Source organism: Mobula birostris, chromosome 7, assembly GCF_030028105.1.
Source record: "Mobula birostris isolate sMobBir1 chromosome 7, sMobBir1.hap1, whole genome shotgun sequence".
Taxonomy (NCBI): domain Eukaryota; kingdom Metazoa; phylum Chordata; class Chondrichthyes; order Myliobatiformes; family Myliobatidae; genus Mobula; species Mobula birostris.
In genome coordinates, this window is record NC_092376.1 from 150,409,346 (window position 1) to 150,416,117 (window position 6,772).

Sequence of the window (6,772 nt, forward strand, 5' to 3'; positions counted from 1 at the left end):
CACTAGTACATTTGTATTTCTGGTATTGTCTATAAATGCATCTCAGTGAAATGTGGGTTCTGGTTAATTGCCAAGAATAATTGAACAAAGCAAACTGCCACCGAATCTCAAATGTTTACATTGCTGGAAAACCAGAAGAACATTGTAAGTATCTTTAGAATTCCATGCCAGGATCTATGATGTAATAATAAAAAGTATAAATTTGCATCCAGATACACAAGCACCTGTTGCTTGAGAAGTTTTAAGTTGCAAGGAATTTGGTTATCAATAACTCTTAAAATATCTGTTCATTATACCTTGAGCTATGGATGGCTGGCTGGACAGTTTTGCTTTGTTTAGATTTAAGATCTGGTTTACTGCATCAGCTGTACTTGGTCTTGGAGCAAGGGCTGCAACAAAAGGATTGTGAACAGTTATCAAGGATGTATCTTTTTTTTAAAGCATGTCATTGAGTTTCAGTTCCATTGTTAACTCAATGCCAAGTGACCATTATTGGTCATTGTTTAGTTGCAAAATACAGGTGTGACATATTTTAAATTAGTCATGGTGTGGACAATTTGAGGAACCGATGGCAAAAGGTAGTGCTTTATTGCCTAGGTATCCTGAAAAATGTTGCTGTTTTGGAAAACAGACTAACTGATTTGCAATGAAAATTGTCTTGTAAAATTGTCATTTACATTTTGCAGATTCTATGGGGGGGGAGAGAATCAGCTGGATTTAATTATTGCTGCCTTAAATCTAGCTACAATGAAGAGGTTTGTATCATTCAGTCTTGCACAACAGGATATAAATGGAATGTTTTAATCTGTGATTTTGGAATAATGGAAAAAAGGCTTTGATCACGAAGTGCTTAGTTTGATTTCTCTTAATACTAAAATAGACTTGATAACAATTTTACCTTAAAACTTTACCTCCAGCTTATTTTCAAATGATTTTGATAAACAGCTAAACAAACCTCTGTTTAGTGTGCAGGCTTGATGGGTCTACTTCCATATGCAAGAATTGTGATTCCGAATAACCAGGTTACACTTTTCCAAAGTAATTCAAACAGCTAGTAACACCCCTTCTGGTGTATCAATTTAAAATCCTATAAAAGTGAAACTCCTTAGCCTCTTGCCTTCACAGCGGGAATTTTATGTTTAAAAAGTCATTGGCATATTTGGCAAATATTTTTTCAATAAAGACGTTCACTTGGTCATTGTATAATTATACTGCACGTAACTTCAGACTTCGGTCTTTAACTTCGCACCAGATACATTAATCATCTCCTTCGATGCTCTAATTCGGCATATTTGGCAACGATGGAGTGAAGATGTGGACTCGCTGTTGAAATAGTTTCTGTGCTTACCACAAATAGGTCAAGTTTCAATGATGCTGCTGGAATATGGTGTCCAAAATAAAAGCATCAGAGTAGGAGTGGCAGGGTGAGTGGTGCTGCTTGCTGCCTCACTGCCAGAGACCTTCTTGACCTTGACTGTCATCTGTGGTATTTGTGCATTTTCCTTGCGACTGCCAGGTATTCCGATTTCCTGCCACCTTTTACAGACGTGCTGGTTGGTAGGTTAATTGGCCACTAAGTTGTTGCTAGTGAGCAAATGAGTGGTGGAATCCGGGAGAGTTGAGAGAATGTAGGCAAATTTTTTTTAAATGTTAGTAATGTAGAGATTATTGGTGCAGAGGTATTTAATAGTGGACAGGATCCTGGAAAGGTGTGCATGTTGTATCTCCCTATGGCGTATAATTGTAATGAAACAATTACATCCATTAATTTACCTTTACTAATTCAAGGGATATTTTTTATGTAATCTATTCTAGTCTTTGAAAGTGGTATGGACATAAGTATTAGAGCCTCAATTTGTATCGAGAGATACAAGTGCACAATCCCTTCTCAAATAAAAAAATATTTAAAATTAAGTATATAGCCATTGCACAATGCTGCATTTTTTTCCTGTGTAAACCAAATCCAAGGTTAACTGAAGCATCTTCCTTTTTATAAGCTGCATGTATATTTTTAGTTGTAATTAGAGATGCATATATATATCTATATTTGTAGCTGCAGCTAAAAATAAATCCTGTATCTGATTATATATAAAGATTTTAATTCCATTAAGTTAAAAATTATTTTTAGCCGGTGTTTGGTGAAAAGATTTTGCCCGCTGTTCTTCCCTCCACACACACGACTGGCTAGGCACGTTCGTCAATGACAACTGTTGGCAGAATCTTAGAAGGTGACAGGGTACAGGAGTGGGATAGATCGGCGGGTTGAGTGGTGTGTCAACAACTTGCGCTCAGCACGAAGGAATTGAATTGATGGTGAACTTCAGGAAGGGGAAATCGAGGGTGTTACACCAGTCTGTACCATGGAGGGCATTCTAATTGGTTGCATCGACGTCTGGTATGGAGGATCGGAAAAAGCTGCGGAGGGTTGTATACTCAGCCAGCTCCCTATGGCACTACCTTCCCCGCCATCCAGGAGATCTTCAAAAGGTTGACGCCTCAAATAGGCGACATCCATCTACCACCCAGCACGTGCACTCTTTTCATAATACTGGAGCCTGAAGACCCACATTCAACATTTTAGGAACAGACTTCCACTCCGTCAACAAATTTCTAAACAGTCCTTGGGCTTACTGCGTTATTTTTTGTAACTGAGTTTTGTTTAGCACCATATTGCTGCCATAAAACAGCAAAATTTACAAGTGTCAGTGATTAATAAACCTGATTCTGAAGAAGGGTTTTGAATCACAAACAATTTGGAATTCAGGTCTAAGTATTAAATCTTTCAAACCACTTTGTTTCTATTCTTCTCCAAATACCTTTAGAAAAACATTCAGAACAGCACTTTTTTTTAAGATTTCCAGCAACCAGAGGTGTAAGTTTTTTGAAGTATTATATAATCCAAGGCTGATTTTTGCATGTGATAAAAATGGAGAGAATGTGAGAATATAGTATGGGGTAAAAAGGAACCCAAAAACCATTTCAACTGGCTGGAATGTTTACTGATATCTTTCACCTCTTGCTTCGGCAATCTGAGGTACCCACCTGCTTCAAACAGGCTCAAATATACTGGTGCCCAAGAAGAACATGGTAATCCGCCTCGATGATATGCCTAATAGCACTTGCATCCATGCTGGGGAAGTGCTGTGAAACATTGGTGCTGAAGTATATTAACTCACCTGAGGAGCAGCTTGGATCAGCTCCGTCAAACAGGTCAACTCAGGTACCATTTCATTGGCTCTTCACGGAGCCCTCTAACATCTGGACAGGGGAGATGCATCCACCGGGATGCTCTTCATCGACTACCGCTCTGCATTGAACACTCGCCCCCTCAAGATTAATTAATGGAGCGCCAAGTTCTTGGCCTCAAAACCTCCTTTTGGAAATTGATCATCGATTTCCTCGCTTGCAGAGCCTAGTCAGTTGGGATCGGCAACAACTCCTCCACAATAACCATAAGCGCAGGTGCACTACACGGCTGTGTACTAAGCCCCCTGCTGACTTTTTATACTTGTGACTGTGAGGTGAAATTCAGCAACAATCCCAGATTTGTTTACTTATGACACCACTGTTATTGGCTGAACTGAATCAAAGGTGGTGATGAATGAGAATGTAGGAGGAAGACTGAAAATCTGGCTGAACGGTGCCACAACAACCAAAAAAAAACTGATTATTGACTACAAGAGGAAACTGGAAGTCCATGAGCCAGTCCTTAGGGGATCAGAGGTGGAGAGGGTCAGCAACTTAAAATTCCTCTGAGTTATCATTTCAGAAGATCTGTCCTGGGTCCAGCATGGAAATGCCTTTACAAGGAAAGCATAGCAGCACCTCTAATCAGAAGTTTGTGAAGGGTTGGCATGTCATCTAAAACTTTGACAAGCTTCCATAGATAAGCAGTGGTGAGTTTACTGACTAATTGCATCACGGCCTGATATGGGTACACCAATGCCCTTGCACGGAAAAGCTTATATAAAAAAAAGTAGTGGATACCGCCCAACCCAGCACAGGTAAAGCCCTCCCCACAAATGAGCACATTTATAAGGAGCACTATTGCAAGAAAGCAGCAGCTATCATCAAGGACTCCCACCAACTAGGCCATGCTTTTTTTTCTTGCTGCTGCCAGCAGGAACGAGGTACCTGAGCCTTAAGATCCACACCATCAGGTTCAGGAACAGTTATTATCCCTCAACCATCAGACTCTTAAAACGGGAAATAACTGCACTCATCTCTACAATAAATTGTTCTCACAATCTATGGATTCACTTTTAAAGGACGCTACAACTCATTCTTGATTCAATGCATATTTATTTATGACTACTTTTTAAAATCTTTTTGTATTTGTACAGCTTGCTGTCTTTTATACATCTGTATTTATGTACATCTTCATTGATTCTATTCTTTCTTTGGCTTTACTGTGAATACCCGTAAGAAAATGAACCTAAGGGTTCTATATGGTGATATACATGTATTATGATAAATTGTCTTTGAACTTTGATTTATAGGTATGTGAATGGGTGGTTAGAGGATGTGCAGAGGCACCTGAAGAGAAAAGCACATTGAGAGCAATCTGTGAAGTGAGAAACACATGTAGAAGAGCAGGAAAAGGGAGAAGGGTTCGAAAATTAACTTGCGTCTGAGTGAGTGAACATATGAAATAGAAGCATGCATTGGTATTTTGATCTCTCATGCAACCCCACCATTTAACACAATCATGGCAGAACTTCTACCTCAGCACCACGCTCCTGAACTAAGCATATATCACTTGATACCTTTTAATATTTTAAAAAATTGCCGAGTAATTGAGCACCAGCAGCCCTCAGGGTGGAAAATATCAAGGAATCATTGCCTTCTGGGTGAATAAATTGTTTCTTATTAATACATATTTTGAGACATTACTAATTCTAGACACTCCAGCTAGGCAAACCATTAACTCTGCACTTAACATGTTGAGCCTTTTACGAATTTTGAAAGTTTCAATGAGATCATCTAAATGAAGTTCCAAGTCTACCTACTCTTTCTAGGACCTCAAGAAAGTCAAACAGATTTGTCAGACATGATTACCATTTCATTTACCAAACTGATTCTGTTATTACTACTTTGATGCCAGGTTAAACAGTTAGTTAACTTTCCGTCCTGGTTGAACACTGGGTTATATTTGCTCCCAGTTTGGAGAAACACTAAATTCTGGAAATAAAGAGATGGTCCAATGCTTTGCATCAGGACTGAGAGTAGAGGGAAAGCAAAGTATGAAAAAAGTAAGGTGGGAGTGGGTGAGATGGGCTGGTGATGGGTGAAACTAGGTGAGGTGAAGCTTATTATCTGTTGGAATGGTGAAAGCAGGCAGGTTCTGTTATGACTTTGAAATAGCCACGTTTTACTTGAGGGAAAATAATTTGAAGTACAAGGGAAAAGGGCCAGGAAAGCTGACCAAATAATTGCTTGACAAAGATTTGAAGGGCTGAAATGCTTTAATAAGTATTCAGTATATCCTTTCTAATCATCATTTTTCTAAAAGATGGTTTAACCTTCTAAGATGTATGCAGGTTTGTCTCAACAATATGTCTGGTATTGCTAAGTCTTTAATAGTCTCATCATTTCTACTTTTACATCTTTTACCATTAGTCATAAAATGTAGTACTCCATTAGTTTTTAATTTGATCTTAACAACCTGTGCTGCTGCATTTACTGCCTAATGAACCAAAAGCTCCTCTGGACCTCTAAATGCAATCATTCATAATTTTTACGCTAAAATTGGCCAGATCATATCTAGTGTCATTGAATTTTATCTGCAAAATGTTTCTTAGTCTGCTAATTTTTACTTGCTTCAGTATTTAATAAATATCCTCTTCTTTTTACTTTCAATTATTTGTTAGGTCCTTTTTTGAGCATTTAAAGTAATTTTAGACACCATTCCCTCTAGCTTTGTAGTCAAATCATTTATACGCACAGTTTACTGAACCTTTAGCTCAGGGTAATTGTTGTCTATTCTGAAGGCTTGCCCTTTACCCTTTTCTAATCGCTCTTAAATTTAATTTACTGAACTTGCTCTAAAAGAGAACAAAAATAAACACAGCTTTGAACAGAACCAATAAAAAAACAAATTTCCTTTCATAATTCCAATATATTTTCAAAATTAAAAGATGTTTAGAAACATAGAAATCTACAGCACATTAAAGGCCCTTTGACCCACAATGTTGTGCCAACCATGTAACCTACACTAGAACCTGCCTAGAATTTCCCTACTGCATAGCCCTCTATTTTTCTAAGCTCCATATACCTATCTAAGAGTGTCTTAAAAGATCCTATTGTATCTGCCTCTACCATCTTCGCTGGCAGTGCACCCACCAGTCTGTGGAAAAACTTGCCTCTGACATCCCTCTTGTACCTACTTCCAAGCACCTTAAAACTATGCCCTGTGTGTCAGCCTTTTCATCCCTGGAAAGAGAAAGTCTCTTGCTAGCCACACAATCATCATCTTATACACTTCTATTAGGTCATCTCTCATCCTCCGTTGCTCCAAGGAGAAAAGGCCAAGTTCACTCAACCTATTCTCATAAATCATGCTCTCCAATCCAGCAACATCCTTGTAAATCTCCTCTGCACTCCCTCTATAGTATCTCCATCCTTCCCTTAATGAGGTGACCAGAAATGAACACAATACTCCAAGTGGGGTCTAACTAAGGTCTTAGTTAGCTGTAACATTACTTCACAGCTCTTGAACTCAATCCCACAGCTGATCTTCCACACTGCCGAGAGTCTTACCATTAATGTTATA